We start from the raw sequence: 16,575 nt of genomic DNA, 5'->3' as shown, positions 1-16,575 counted from the left end.
TCTCCATCATGTAAAGACATGAGGAAGTGGGCATTTACATACCGGGAAGAGAGCTCTCACCAGAAGTTGACCATGCTGGCACTCTGATCTCAGACTTCCAGCCTCCAGAAATATGAGCATATAAATTTCTGTTTTTAACCTCATTTATTTAAAATTAAATGAGTTTGTAAGCCATTTGGTCTGTGGTATTTTGTTATGGTGGCCTGAGCTCATTAAGGCAGATTTTGGTACTGAGAAGTGAGGTATTGTAATTAAAAATAAACAAAGAAACAAAAAGCTAAAAATGTGAAGCAGCTTTGAAACTGACAAATGAGTAGAGGCTGGAAAAATTCTGATGTGCAAGCTGGAAATAAGGTTGGTAAGGGTGCTTCTGGTGAGGTGTCATTGGGGAATGAGGAATATGCCATTGGGAAATGAAGAAAAGACAACCCTTGATACGAAGTGGTGAAGAACTTGGCAGAACAGTATTCTAGCATTTTGTGGCAAGGTAGAGCTTGAGAGAGATAAAATTAGGTATGTATCACTAAGACCTGTAATTAAAGTGTTAAAGTACACAGGAAATTTCATTCTTCCTGACTGCTTACAGGAAAATGCAAAAGAGGAGATTTGAATTGCAGAAGAAATTGTTAAGGAAAAAGGAACAGAGCTTGGAGATTTGGAAAATTCTCAGCCTATCCGTACGGCAAAAATTAGAAAACTTGTGCTAAAGAGAATCCTGAAAGTGTGGCTGAACAATCATCTGATAAAGAGATCATGAATGAGATTCATGGACTATATCAGCCATCTTAACAGAAATGAGGAGAGAGACTGGATTATATTAGAAGAGACATTGCCACTTAGATTGTGCCACCTAAAATAGACATACAAGGCAGAACAAGCAAGGCTGTCACAGTTCTTAGATTTTACAAAAAGGGGACACAGAAATAATCGGCTGTGAAAGTTTACTGGCAGTTATGGATGGTTTCATTCCTGCCATGCTCTGCAGGATCCGTGGGAACAGAAGAGACCTTTGAAGGAGCATCTTTTAACAATCCACCTCTGGGGCTTACATCATCTTGGCTCCTGGTAAATTTTGACATGAATGTGCCACACTGGCAGCTACTAACCAACAGGGGCTGGGACCAGTCTGCATGATTTATCTCATACAGAACTTGTTAATGCTATGATCTTAGGAATCTAATCACCAAGGTGAGGCAGCCTGCAGTACTGACCTTACCATCCATGACCCTTCTTCACAGATACCCAGACTCAGGCAACCATGAAGGAGTTGTATTCAGAACCTGTAGGTTTAATTTCAGACCCTCGGGATGGCATCTAAGGCCAATCCATGAGCCATTAAACCTCCTCAAGGCATTTAGGACAAATCTGATAATCTTTGGTGTTATTGCCAATAATTAAAGATGGCAACTGATGGGCTAAATGATAACACTCATACCCTTACATTCATAGGGTTTCTCTGCAGTGTGAATTCTTTCATGTCTACTTAGGTGTGAGGAAACAGCAAATGCTTTCCCACATTCTTTACATACGAACGGTTTCTTTCCGTTATGAGTTCGCAGGTGAACATTAAGGCATGAGGAATACAGAAATGCTTTGCCGCATATCTTGCATACAAAGGGCTTTTCTCCACTATGGATTTTAAAATGTTTACTACGACAGGAAGAAGTAATGAAGGTCTTCCCACATTCAACACATTCATAAGGCTTCTCTCCTGTGTGAATTCTTGTATGTTGAATAAGGCTTGTGAGCATAGTGAAGGCTTTCCCACATTCATTACGCTGTTAGGGTTTCTTTCTACTGTGGCTTCATATGTGTGTAGAAAGGCCCGAGTACCGAGTGAAGGCTTGGCCACATTCCTTACATTCGTAGGGTTTTATTCCAGTGTGAGTTCTTACATGTTCAATAAAGTTGATGTGATCTAGTGAAGGCTTTCCCACAGTATGTACACTTGTTGGTTTTATTCCAGTGTGAATTTGAATGTGATCATTAAGGCATGAGGAATTTCTAAAGGATCTTCCACATTCTTTATGTTCAAAGGACTTCTCTCCTTTATGAGTTTTCACATGTGTATAAAGTTGAGAAAAATTAGTGAAGGATTTCCCACGTTTCTTAGTCTTTTTGGATTTCTTTCCTGTATGAACTGTTACACACTGCTTTAGGTGTGAGGAAGCTGTGATGGCTCTCCCACATTCCTGAAATTCACAGAGTTTCTCACCAGTGTGGATTTCCATGTGATTATCAAGGCTCACAAAATACTTAAAGCCTTTTCCACATTCCTTGCATTTGTAGGATTGTCTTGCATTGAGAATTTCAAGATGTACAGCAAAGCCTGCAGTTAGAGCAAAGATTTTTCCACATGGATTTAATTTGGAAAGTTCCTGTCCAATAGAAGCTTCCTTGTGCACACTGAGGACATCTTTTCCATAACAATTACCCTGAGAAGTGTTTCCTCCATTCTGAGCTCTCACGTGTGTCTTAAGGCAAAACTGTTCACTGAAGACCTCTCCACAATTCTTACAGTCACAGAATTTCCATCCACTGTAGGCTCTTGTCATTCATATCCCATTGAATATTTGATTCTTGAAAAAACCCTGCTGAAGTGATGACCATTTGGTTCTAGGATGTATTTCCCTTTCTGATAACCATTTGCCAGGTAGTCCACCACCATCCTTTCTACCTTTGTCTTTTCTTCAAAAGGGCAGATTGGTTCCCCAGAAAAAAACCCATGGGACAAATCAGTGGCTGCCATCCTCTGAAGCTGATGGTGCAATGTGCCTCAATGCTCCCTTCCTTGATGCCAAGATCTCCTCTGGGCAGCTTATGAATCTAGGTGGATAGAGGCAATCTCCATTCCTCTTCATACAGGGTTTTTGCGGTCCACAGCTGGGGTGGACTCCACCACCATAAAGGCAAAACCACACTGACCAAGCGGAGCCAGTGCTGGAAAAGCTGTTCCTCCTTAATCTTATTTCTAGGATGCAGTATCATTTCAGAAAAACTATACCATCCATCACAGTTTGCACTCTGATTATCAGACTGAAACTTCACAGGATGAGGACGTGCTTTTGTGTTTTAGAGAGACTTTAAAAATTGGGATTTCTTTTATTGCCATTTGTTCATATTTTTAAGTCACGTTTCAGCAAACTGGTGATTTTGTGGTTTGTTATAGGTGGAAAATGAATTGATTTACTATGTTCATGATGACAGCGAGAAGCTTCATGACAATTTCACCATCTTTGCAAATAGCTCAGAGCTTGAAAAACAGTCTTCCTCAAACTCTTTTTGTGACTGTTGAATCTGTAAATGATGATGCTCCGGTGGTAACAGCCAATAACATCCTTCAGGGAAGTGCTACCTGCTTTTGACTTATCGTAAGAACCTGAGGGTTACCAATTTGATTTTCATTTATATTATTTTTAATGATAAATAGTAAGACCTATGACTCTGTGTATATAGTTGACAAGTTCCCACTGATTTTAAATAAATATTACTTATTACTTGGGTGTTCTGCTGGGTACCGTTGGGAGACAAGAAGGAATCACAATGAGTTACCTTCATATTCTGTTTCATAAGCAGCACCACCCTGAGGCATGGCTGTTTCAAGGCAGGTGAGGGAGGTGCATGCATGTGGGCAGCCTCTGCCAGGCTGGCAGCATTGTGGTTAAGAGAACGGCTCTGTAGTGGATGGATAGATCTGGGGATGAGCCCTGGCTCCCCAGTATTAGCTACGTGACCTTGGGAAAGTTACTTAGTCTGCTAATTTGCTCTCATATGAGTAGGGGGAAATGGAGGCAGAGCTGTGCGGATTAAATGATAAAATGATGTGAAGCCCTCATGCAGTGCTTGATGCATGGTTAAGGCTAAATGATAACTCTTATTACTAAAAAAAATACTCCAAGGCCATATCAGTTTTTGGGTAAAATAAGGCCACTACTGAGTCATGGGACAGTATTTTTCTGGTTCTGGGAGCCTCAGTCTCCCTTTGCTGGCAGATGATCCCGCAGGGCTACTTCCCAAGTGCTCACAGTAAGTACCTCTTGGTTGTGCAGGGTGTCTGCCATTTTACACTTCTCCTGAGCAGGAGCCCCGAGGTGATAGCTGCTGATGTGGCTTTTGTTGCCCACACAGAGGGGATGATGTGCTGGAAGCCTCCTGACACCAGTGGCTCCATTCCCTGCCACATCAACACTACCTGCTACACCAGCACCACCAGCATTGAAGCTGGCAAACCCTTCCATGCCAATTTACACTCAAGTATCCAAAAACTTCCATTTAACAGATTTTTGTGGTTTTCATGTACCGTTTCTTGCTGTCTCTTCTTCTAAGAACCTGTGCATGAATCCATAAGACAGGCTTAAAGAAAAACTGTAACTAATATAATAAGTGCTCAAAAAGTAAGTATTTGCTGTAATTATGTGTCAGGTACTTCTCTAAGGGCTTAAGCCAGCTGAGATATGTGCTACCATTTGTCTTGTTGGACAGATGAGGGAACTGCATGACCGCTGAACAACAGGCTGAGGAGGGAAGGACAGTATGGAAGCCTGATGGCTCCTACATGCCTCTGTCCATGGTCTCCAGCAGTGCCTAACACAGAGTAAACAGGAAATATTTGTTGAAGGAATGAATGAATGGAGATATAAACCATCAATTCCCCCAGCATTGGTCCATGTTTTCTAGACCAGGTTTCTATCTTGACTCTCTTCCTTTAGTGTGACTGTGTTTCTGGGAGAAGCCTTAGCCTCTCACACAAATGAGCCCATAGTGGGCTCATTCATCAAGTATGTCAAGACTTGGGAATCTGAATGTGTTCAACTTGAAATTTGGTTGAGATGAATGTTCCCACATACATATTTGGCAATTTCAGCCTTGTTTATACTGCTTATGAGGGTCAATAGTTAATAATAGATTATTTAGAAGGTCAGAGGAAGTTGTATGGTCAGAGGTGCAGAAAAGGTGGATGTGAGAAAGATTCTGTGGTTCTGTCTGGCAATGGTGCCTCCCTTTGGGTGATGGAGAGCTTGAATATGTGGTGGGGCTTTTTTGTTATCACACTGACTGGAAGATGCTACTGTATTTAATGCCTGAGGGCCAAGGATGCATACTATTTTCAATGTATGGGCTAATCCTACAAAATGAAGAAATGACCCACCCAAAGTGTTGATAGTGTCCTGTTGAGAAATACTCCAGGAAGAGAACTTGGGAATTACAGTACACAGGCCCCATCAGGCTTGCTGCCTGCTTGCTTGCATGGTCTACAAGCTGAGAATGGTTTTTATAGATGAACATTTGCAATCAGTTTAATTATAGGAAACATTAACTTTGAAGCCCATGTAAGCAAAATGTTTTCCCTCAAAAAAGAATTCCATTCTTCTCAGTAGTAGGCGTCTATTACAAAAACAAATTGCATTCAATTATTATTATTATTATTTTGAGATGGGGTCTTACTCTGTCAGACAGGCTGGAGTGCAGTAGCACGATCCCAGCTAACTGTAACCTCCACCTTTCAGACTCAAAAGATCCTCCCACTTCAGCCTCCTGAGTAGCTGGGACCACAGGCACATGCCACCATGCCTAGCCAATTGGTTTTTATTATTTTTGAGAGAGGGGGCCCAGTCTGGTCTCAACTCCTGAGTGCAAGTGATCCTCCTGCCCCAGCCTCCCAAAGTGCTGGAATTACAACTGTGAGCCGCCACACTTGGCTCAATTATTATTATTATTTGAATTTTATTGGTAAAAAATTTGTGAAAAAACTTTTTTCTTGTTATGTAAATACCCATAAAATATCCTCTGTTTTGTCTCATGGCCCCAAAAGCCTCAACTTAGTTCTGGTTTTTCATAGAAAATATTTGCCAGCCCACATATATACCATGGAATACTATGCATTCACTAAAAAAAATTAGTTAATGTCCTTTGCAGGGACACGGATGAAGCAGGAAGCCATTATTCTCGGAAAACTGACACAGGAACAGAAAACCAAACACAGCATGTTCTCACTTATAAGTGGGAGTTGAACAGTGAGAACACATGGACACAGGGAGGGGAATATCACACAGAAAGGCCTGTCGGGAGGTGGGAGCAAGGGGAGGGAGATCATTAGGACACATATCTAATGCCTGAGGGGCTTAAAACCTAGTCGACAGGTTGATGGGTGCAGCAAACCACCATGGCACATGTATACCTATGTAACAAACCTGCATGCTCTGCACATGTATCCCAGAAGTTGAAGTAAAAAAAAAAGAAAGAAAAAAAAAGAAAAAAAAAAGAGAAATATTTGCCAACCCTTGCTATAGACCAGCACTATCTGGTAGAACTTTGTGTGGTGATAAAATGTGGGATCTGTGCTTCCAATACAGTAGCCACCAGTCACATGCAGTTGGAAAGTAGTTGAAATAAGACTAGTATGATTAAGGAATGAAATTTTAAATTTTATATAATTTAAGTAGTTTACATTAAATTTAAATAGTCTCATCTACCTAGTGGCTACTGTATTGAACAGTAGTATTCTAAACAGTAAGGGATGGGGCAGATTCTGGTAGGCAGAGGCAAGAATGTGTGCAAAACTACATTTACAGGGCAGGGTGAAAACCAACCCACTAGAATCAAAGATCCATGTTTCACAGCATAGGCTGGAAATGAGGGCCTTGGATTCTAGGAAATGATTTGGACGATTTTGTAGCCATGGGAGAACATGCAGATATATTCTATCTGTGTGGAGTGGCTGAGGGAACATAGAGCTTCCAAAGCCATTTTACCCTCATAATGTTTTAAAAAAGAAAAGCATGATATTGTTTTCATCATTTGAGCAATTTTCTCCCTTTCCTTCAGACAGCCTTTCATCCTTTTCAGTGTGATCCCAGATTGACTTTTAAAGTACATCTGCATTTATCCTTCCTCCCTCTGTTTCTGAAGTTCATTACCATCATGGCTAAAGAATAAGAAACCGATGTAAGTCTCTGACTGGCCATGTGGCTGGATTTAGTTTTGACAGTGTTGCCTAATAGCCATTGATGTATCAGGTTGGTGCCAAAGTAATTGCAGTTTTTGTCACTGAAAATAATAGCAAAAACCACAATCACTTTGGCACCAACATAATAGATCAACTGATCTAAAATAAACACATCTATGTATTGTATATTCTATAGTATATATACTATTTTCATATGTATTTATAAATGTATAATGCATATACATATACCAATATGACATAATATTTTTTATGTATAATCTCTCAGTTAAAAAGAAGACCAAATGTTATCCCTAACCTAGTTTTACAGGTGAGTAAACTAGAACCCAGGGAGTAGTGTGCAGCCTAAGGTGCTGTAACTGGTTGGTTGTAGGGGTCTCCTGACTTCTATTCTGAGAATTCTGTGACCCTGCTTTCTTTATTGTGCTTTTTTGGGGGGCTATTACGGAGGATTTAGAAAATGGACCATTTTAACTAACAAAACAATGGTTAGGGCTAGTATTATTCTAACCCAATAGATCTCAAAGGTTATTTTCTAAGTGGCAAGGATGATCTAGACCACCAAGCTACAGATTGGCACAGCAGATGCACCATCTCTGGGTGGTGGTGATACAAACAGGAAAACAGTCTTTGGTGAGAGTGGTGGCCACATAGGTAACAGGGAGAGACAGAATGACAGCAGGGAGAATAGCGAAGAAATACGAAGCAGTAAACCATTGACCTTAATTTATAAAGCACCCTAGGGCCAATTAAATGATTGTGCAGGCATAGCCAGGAACTCCCCAGAGGCTATATAACTAGTGCACTTTACATGGTTAAAAATTGTAAGGGTTTTTATTTGTTCAAAACAATTGGATCTAGAAATAGGCTTTTTAGTGCTTTTAGTTATCTTAGACCTTGATTGATTATTCAGTCTTTATATTTTAAGTGAAAAATTAATAGTGTTTTTACCTTAAGAACTTGTCACATTATCGTTTGACTCCACAGTATGGCTCAGGTAATCTGGGATGGTCTGTTCCAGTTGGTCACAATTTAGGCTGCCCCACTGTTTTCAGCCACATCTCCCCACCCCACAGATTCGTGTTGTAGTAATGCCTCCTGAACTCTCTGCAAAGTGATCTGGGAAATAGGTTGGCAGCTACAACGAGGAATTTTAGGTGTCAATTGTTATTAAATACACTTATAGAAGTTTACATTTATTGTGTGCTTCCCAAGTACCAGGCATCTTCCGTAACTGGTGTCATTTTCACAGCCCTCTAAGGCAACGTCTATGATTCATAACCTTACTTATACTGCAGGAACACTGAGGCACAGAGAGGTAAAAAGGAGGCGTGGACTTGATGCTAAGTCTGTCTGAACCTGACATTTTGCCCCCACATTCTGACACTTTTCCCTGCTCCTCTCGACTGACTCAAGCTCTTTCAATGCATCCAGGTGTCACGGGGTGTCTTTATTAGCAAGAAAAAGAAAAGTACCAAAGCTGCTGTGCCTCTTGCTTCTACTGAAGTGGCTTTTATGGGATAGAGCTGTAGCAGTTGTTATCAGCGTGTATGGGTTTACCCGGGAACCTCAGTAGAGGCTTTGGGCATTTGGCTACATGGTACAGAATTGCAGGATGAGAGAGACGCAAGAGAGGGAATAGGGAGGTTGAGATGTAGAAAGATACTGGAGAAGTGCTGGAGTTGACCAATGAAGGAGAAAACCAAAGGATAAGTAGTAAACTCTTCGGCCTCTTTAGGAATTGAAGCTCCAATTTGGGCTTGGCTTTCAGTTCCTAAGTATCATATGATGCACCATCAGCTTAATATCAACTTTACGATATTAAATATACCTGTCAAATTAGGATGTTCAGAAACATTAAAACGTGAGAGGGAAAATATGTACCCTAGACTTTGTCTCTGTCCTTCCTTAGAATTAGGGAGAAACAGTCTCCATCAGACACTGCAGGGTTGCTTCAAGGGTCTGCCCAGACCGCCTGTCTCCAACCTTGATATAAGGGTGTTTTCTCTCAGGGAAAAAAGGAAGACTAACTGTGGCCAAGGACTGTTTCCCTTATTCTTACCTTATTCCCTGGATAGTCTGGATCCAGTTCAGGAAGTGCACGACTTCCCAGTTTTTGAAGGATGTGTCATTCAATACTGGCTCTTTCTGAGTTTATTCATTTATTTATCAGAATAGAAAGTTGTTCCTTACCTTGAAGGTTTTGGATTAAAATTGGGAGAATGGAGTTTAAGGTTTGTAAACTGCTCTTGTGAACTTCAGCAAAATATCTCTGGGCATTACTTTCCTTAATAGCAAAACCCCAGGGATGGGGTGTTGTTTTACTTGGTGATCTCTCAATCCCTCCCAGTTCTAATGCCCTATGAGTCTATGGCTGTAAAGCTTGTTGATATTCTCTGGTTGAAGCTGGACTTAGACAGATGGAGAAGCAGTAGAGCTGCCATTTTACATTGGATAGACTCACTTTAGTCTAGACTAGGTGGAGGTTTTACATTTCAGATGAACCATTTCTCTTCTCTTTGAGAAACGTACAAATAGTTTTGGTTTTAAAGTCAGTGTGTCTAAAGTCTCAAGATGACTAGGTACTACTGTGGGACATACTAACTAGCTGTGTAAAGATGTAGAAGAAGTTTTGGGAGGACTTTCTTGATTTTTTCTTAAATGAAAGAAATCCAAGAATTTGTTTCTCGAATTCTAAGCAATGGTCATGGCGTGCTAAATGAAAGTCTTCCCAAACCAAGGTGTTTTAGCTTACTTGCCAAATCATTTTTTGTTTGTTTAAATTATGACTATTGTGAATAATGACTTTTGGGATTTTATTGATTTTTGGTCATGTGGTACACAATTTAGTTAGACGGCTTCCCTTTAAGTGTGGGTGTGTTATCTCCTCTGGGAAGGTAGCCTAGTTAGACTATGGCTCCCCAAGCTTCTAGATGTGATGCTCTCGAAAGAGACCTTCTCTAACCACCCCAGAAGAAATAGCATCATGCCATCCTTTATCCCTGGACTCTTATTTATTATTATTTTTTTAGTGCCAACCACTCTCTGGTATTAAACAAATAAGCAAATCTATTTTGTGTCTCCTCCCATAAATGTAAGCTCCATTTGGAAGGGGCTTTATCTGTCTTTTCCCTGTGGTGTCCTCAGTGCGTGGCATGGTATCTGGCACATTATGGAGGCTCAACAAATACTGAGTGCCTAATGCCTTCATGGAGCTTATGTTCAGTAGGGAAGACAGCACAATTATTTTATAAATGGAATAAGAGCTGTTCTACTCTTCAGTAAAGCACTTGAGGAGATAGAGAATGACTGCAATTAAAGAATACTGATACTACAGAAATGGTGGTCAGGGAAGGTCTGTTCAAGGTGTGGAGGCTTGTGTGTGGGTAGCTTCGAAGATCTCCCCCACTGATTTGCAAGGACTGATAGGATTTAGCATACTCATGGCTAAGATTTATTACAATGAATAATGTGAAGCAAAATCAGCAAAGGGAACCAGCACATGAGGTGAAGTCCAGAGGAAACTGGGTCAAGCTCTAAGAGTCCTTATCCAGAAAAGTCACCTAGGATGCACTTAATCCCTCCAGCAACGAGTTGTCATGACACATGCAAAGTGTTGATACAGGGGAAGCTCATGAGATACTGAGTGCCCAGGATTTTTATTGGGAGCTGGTTAGGTAGACACCCTCTGCTTAGTATGTACCCAAATTCCTGACCCCTAGAAGGAAACAGGTGTCTAGCATAAACCACATGATTTATACAAGCAGTTTAGACACAGCGAGCCTCCCTTATAATTTAGGGAAAGTTTTATATCAGCATGAGAAACTTTTTAATAGCCAAGTTCCCAGACACCAGTGCAGTGCCAACCTTGTGAGCAGGGCTTTCTCAGGACAGGCAGCCTTCAGCCTGTGAGTGAACTCTTTTCTGAGTAAAGATGGGAAGCTGGGGGAGGGTGATTAGACTGGGAAGTGAGGAGTCATAGGAATATTAGAGGGAAGAGCACTTGAGGCAGAAGAATGATCAAGGGCAAAGACAGTGAGTCTGGAGCGTGTTTGATGACATGGAAAGCTCATGTGACTGGAGCAGATGATGGGAGGCGGAGAGTGAATAGATATCTCTCCATAGTGAGAGTTGATTTCTGGGCATAAGGACCCCCCAACACCAGACAGTTTTGTTCCACAGGCCTTTCAGAGATAATGACAGAGGAGGAGGCCAGCACTTATTGACCCCCTGCTAGGAGTCAGGCTCATTTCTAAAAGTATCACATAAATGGTTAAATGATTTCTCATGTAATTCTCTCAACGACTCTTGAAATAAAACGAAGACTGCAACAGACTTGGGGCACAGAAAGGTTAAGTCACTTGACCAAAGTCATATGGTTAGAAGGGTTGGGGGGTCTTGTGGCCAGATTGTCTTTGTCCAGAGCCCCCACTCTGCTATCTACAATGAGAATGCTCTGTAATAGCATTTTAAAACTGCAGGTTGCAACCTGTGGAGTGGGCTGTGAAATTAATTGAGTCAGAACGAATTTTTTTAAAAAATAAATAGAATGGGTAGTATCAGAATGTGTTGTGTATAATGAGGTTAAATATTGTTTTTGTGAAAATTTCACTTGATATATATAGAGTTTTAAACATACACACATACGAATGTACGTATGTATACTAAGTTGCTTTGTAAAATGTATTCTTTAGTTTTGGTATTAATGAAAAAACATTGTAAGCCACTGACCTAGCAAAGCTAGATTCTTTTATAGATATGAATCACATTTTTTTCATCACTCTTCCTGTTTCTGGGCTAATCTGTCCTTTTATGGGATTGAGTCAAGTCCCAGAAGTTCATCTACTGGAACTACTATCCACCAGGACACTCAAAACTGTACTATAGGGTAATGCTAGAGTTGACACAGCCTATCAGGATATGTTTTATCCTGAGTCCCGCTTTATCAGGGTATGTTACCACATGTAAGAGGGCTCTGTGATCTAGGTGGGAGTCAGATTGTTTCCCTCAGCTTTGAAGTCTCCTTGTGACTTCTCAAGGTCCCAGCCCTGTCTGCAGGTTAACCCTGCCTGCCCTTGACCCTGACCCTCTGCCTTGTTCATTTCAGCAGGAAAAGAGGTTGGGATGGAAGTACCAGCGACACTGTCTGCAAATCTGGCAGATCCACTTTATATACTGCTGTTGTGGCCCAAAGTTATGAAGGAAGAAAAATAATACATTATGAAATTTTAAATATCCCAAGAAAAAGGGATGTAGATGAGGGTATATAATCACAGTGTTGCTTTCTTTGTGTCTATAGTATAATGCGAATGAAATTGCTGTCAGGATTTTAGAATGATGAAGTCTTGTGCACTGAAATTTTATGATATAATCACAATGGCTATCACCAATGTCAACATAATTTAGACTTGATGAATAAGAGCCAAGAGGCATCCAGGAATTGGCCTTGCTGATTTTGATAGCCTGTGTAGGCAATTTATGACATTTAAGACATCCTTTTAATTTCTGCCCATCATTTTTTTATTGGAGTGTGGTATCTCTTTTATTCACTAGAATGTATAATAACAATGGCAAATGAGCATAGAAACTTTCCTGAAAGACTGTGTGTATTGATCAATTGCAGAGTGCTCTCATCAATTGATAACCTTCAACATTATTAAATAATTTTCACGCATCAGGTGTGTTTACTTTTTTTGTGAAAGCTAATAGATAAAGCATATACATTTTATCAAAATAGTAGAGCCACGAGGATGCAGTTTTCAATAACAGTTTCTCCAAAGTTATGGTTACCAGTTACTTCTTTCCAGGCAAAGTTTTAAACTTAGGAGATTATTTCAGACAGTGACATTTCTTATTTCTATATTTCAGAGCATATCAAACCGTAATAATAACAACCATTTACATGGTCCATTACATGGTCCTAACAATAGTTATTACTTACATTGTACTTACAATGCCTGGCATTGTTCTATGCACTTTACATTTACCCAGTGAATCTTCAACAACTCTCTGGGATATTATTTTTATTTTAAAGATGAGAAATTTGCAGGCTTTGACATTTCTCCAAGGTCCAAAGCAGAAGGGCTGCTGGTGGAAGCAAGTGGCAGAGCTAGAATGCGAGGTGGAGCTTGGAACCACAGTGTTCTCCCACTTCTTCCTTCATAGTTAGCAAAGAAGCTCAAGGACCTGGTTAAGTACAGAAAGAAAGTATTGCTCTTATTCTAATTTTAAGAAGGTGGAATTAAAGATCAAGAGGTTATTTGCCCAAAATAACAAAATTAGTGGCAGAGTCTGGGGCAAAGGCAGTTATGCAAATGCAAATGTGATAAAGTCTTCAGATTCAATACTGTTTCTCACTTTTCAAATAGCATGTTCTCAAGACATTCGGATTATCCTGCATGATGACTCACTCTCCCTACTTGTCATCTGGGCCTGGAGGAGGTGGCAAGAAAGTCTGTCTGCAGCCTAAGTGGGAGAAGGAGATGGGAGCGTGGGGGATAGAGTTGCTGATAACATCTCAGACTCTGGGGGGAGTTCATAGCCAGCAATCTGAATGTTAACCTCTGTGTCCCACCATTTCAGACACACTTCTTTCTCCTGACGAAGTAAAACATTTCCTTAAGCCATGAGGCTTTCGGCTGGTCTCCAAGGTTATTCAATGGTACAAGAAATCATTTGTGTCCCAACAAACTGGAATTGGGAATTAGAGTTAGACCATCTTGGGTGAATCCTTTGCATTTTACTCTGAAATATATTCTACTGAGTATTTTTGTATTCAAATATGATCAGTGAATTTTGTGCATACCTGATAAAACATGTTTTGTCCACAAGGGGCTTCATTTTCCTATTTTCAAGTTTCTCTTTCAGTAATACTATACATTTTGTTTTGTTGATTTTATACTGAAAATAGAACCATTTGCTTGCTTTTGAGAAATACTTGTCATCAGTAAAGGAGCTTTGAGAGCTGGGCATAGTAGAAGAATTAGGGCAGCAAAATTTGAAATGCCAACTGAAGCTCTTGGGGGACCAACAGTGGAAGAGTGAATTCATGAGCATTTCACATCCCTCGTATGAAACTCAACAAAGGTCTGGGTATGTTTTTTTTTTTTTTTTTTTTAGACGAAGTCTTGCTGAAGTGCAGTGGCACGATCTCGGCTCACTGCAACCTCTACCTCCAAAGGTCTGGGCTTTTAAATATTAAGTTTACAACTAGGATTAAATGGGATCATAATTCGGTTTCTAAATGCCACTAACCTCCTCTTAAAGCTAAAGGTCAATTTAAAAATTATTATTCCACGGTTGTGTTATTTTCTGATATTTATGCTTTGAACCATTCTTTTTTGGGCTTTGGATCACCGTAAAATCTGAATTCAAGTTGGGGGTCCTTGTTTTCCTTCTCCTCGTCTGCCTGACGTTTCCGTTACCAAGCACTGGGCACTAAATCAGGCCTTACCTGAAGCAATGGGGTCGTTAATTTAANCTCTTAAAGCTAAAGGTCAATTTAAAATTATTATTCCACGGTTGTGTTATTTTCTGATATTTATGCTTTGAACCATTCTTTTTTGGGCTTTGGATCACCGTAAAATCTGAATTCAAGTTGGGGTCCTTGTTTTCCTTCTCCTCGTCTGCCTGACGTTTCCGTTACCAAGCACTGGGCACTAAATCAGGCCTTACCTGAAGCAATGGGGTCGTTAATTTAACTAAATTTGGTTTGAGTGGAAATGAGACCTGAGGTTGCTAGATCTTGTTTTGAGTGGCAGGTTTTCCATTTGTTTTGGAAGATGGTATATTTCAGAGGCGAGAGGGAGGGAAAGCAGTGTTCCATAGCAGAGTAGCTACAGTGGAAAACATGCTTCGCCCAGCCTTGGTGTGCATGGCCTTGGAAAAAATGATTGTCTCTACAAGTCACGAGAAGAGAAATGGCAGCACATTTCCAAGTTAGCTGTAGCTCTAGGAGAAATGAGGATGAGATAAGTGGATGGATTAAAAAATGTAAAAAGTGAAAAACCAGAATGAGTGGGCTGTGAATTTTGTTAAACGGTCCAACTTGTACATTTTATTATAGCTTTTCCATGGGTTTAAATGAAGGCCAAAACCTTCTTATTTGAATGTTATATTGACTTGCATTTCTGGTAGCTATTTAAAGTTGATGTCCTTAGAATTTAGTGCTGCAAAATCTTCAGTGGGCATATTCAAATGGCAAGATATAGGCATGTCCATCAACAACACAATTATTAAACAGATAAACTATTCACCCCAAATTATGGAGGAATGCTGGGAGATTAAACAAAATCTGCAGTACCTGTTATAGAATAGCCTCCATATTGGCAATAATCACACCCTAAGTGACTTTTTGGAAATACTAAAAAATCACATCTGTCCTCAAAGCCAAATCTGATGAAGACGATGGGTCACATAAAGCTAATATTTATTGAATGCTTACTATGTGCACGGCAAAACAGTTCTAAGCACTTTTCATATATTAAGTCACTCAGTCTGTGTAACAGATCTATAATTTCTAGTTTACTGATGAGGAAATTAAGGCAGAGAGAGGTTAAGAAATGTACCCAAGGTTATATAGCTAGTAAGCAACAAAGCAGTGACCCAAACCTAGGTAGTCTAACTGGACAGAAACTAAACCAAATATTCTTGAACAACCTGAAAATAATTTTAAAAGAATTTCAAGCAGTGATATTGTTATTGGAAAATGTTATTTTTCAACATAACTACTTTGAGGAGTTAAACATTGGTTTGGCGGTGTAAGTTCGTGTGTGTGTGTGTGTGTGCGCACGCATGTGTACATATGTGGAGTATGTGGGTATTTATTTACGCACAATTACTTTATGGTCTCAGCTGTTAACTTTTAAGAAATTAAAGGATAATTCACGAAATAGTTTTTTTCCTGTGTTATTAGTAGTTGGTGTATTAGAAGGAGCCAGAATGGATTATCTTCCAGCCCCATTATGCCTGATAGGAAAACATAGGAATCTTATATACTTTCTGAATTTCCTGTCTTAAATTCTGTTTGGTTATTAGATGATAGGTGGGCTTGGAGTAAGTTATTTCACCAACTGCTTGTTCTACTGAGGGAAATGGTTCTCTTTAACCGGAGAGATCATCTATTAAGTCATTTAGGACTGAATTTTTTTTTAAATTATATTTTAAGTTCTAGGGTACGTGTGCACAACGTGCAGGTTTGTTACATATATATACATGTGCCATGTTGATGTGCTGCACCCATTAACTCATCATTTACATTTGGTATATCTCCTAATGCTATCCCTCCCTTCTCCTTCCTCCCCACAATAGGACCTGGTGTGTGATGCTCCCCTTCCTGTGTCCAACTGATCTCATTGTTCAATTCCCACCTATGAGTGAGAACATGCGGTATTTGGTTTCTATTCTTTGCATAGTTTGCTGAGGAATGGATGGTTTCCACCTGCCATCCAATGTCCCTACAAAGGACGCAAAACATCATCCCTTTTTAATGGCTGCATAGTATCGCATGGTGTATATGTGCCACATTTTCTGATCCAGTCTGTACAGATGGACCATTTGGGTTGATTCCAAGTCTTTGCTATTGTGAATAGTGCCCACAATAAACACACGTG

General features: G+C 40.1%; 1 pseudogene; it reads right to left on the bottom strand.

Annotated features, from left to right (window-relative positions):
• Positions 1-1,415: 1,415 nt before the first annotated feature.
• Positions 1,416-2,575, bottom strand: LOC108519867 (zinc finger protein 561-like; annotated as a pseudogene).
• Between the last annotated feature and the right edge of the window lie 14,000 nt (positions 2,576-16,575).

This window comes from Rhinopithecus bieti, unplaced genomic scaffold, assembly GCF_001698545.2.
Source record: "Rhinopithecus bieti isolate Rb0 unplaced genomic scaffold, ASM169854v2 scaffold_49793, whole genome shotgun sequence".
Classification (NCBI taxonomy): Eukaryota; Metazoa; Chordata; class Mammalia; order Primates; family Cercopithecidae; genus Rhinopithecus; species Rhinopithecus bieti.
The sequence above is the reverse complement of the archived record's forward strand: the minus strand, read 5'-3'. Positions and strand labels throughout refer to the sequence as shown.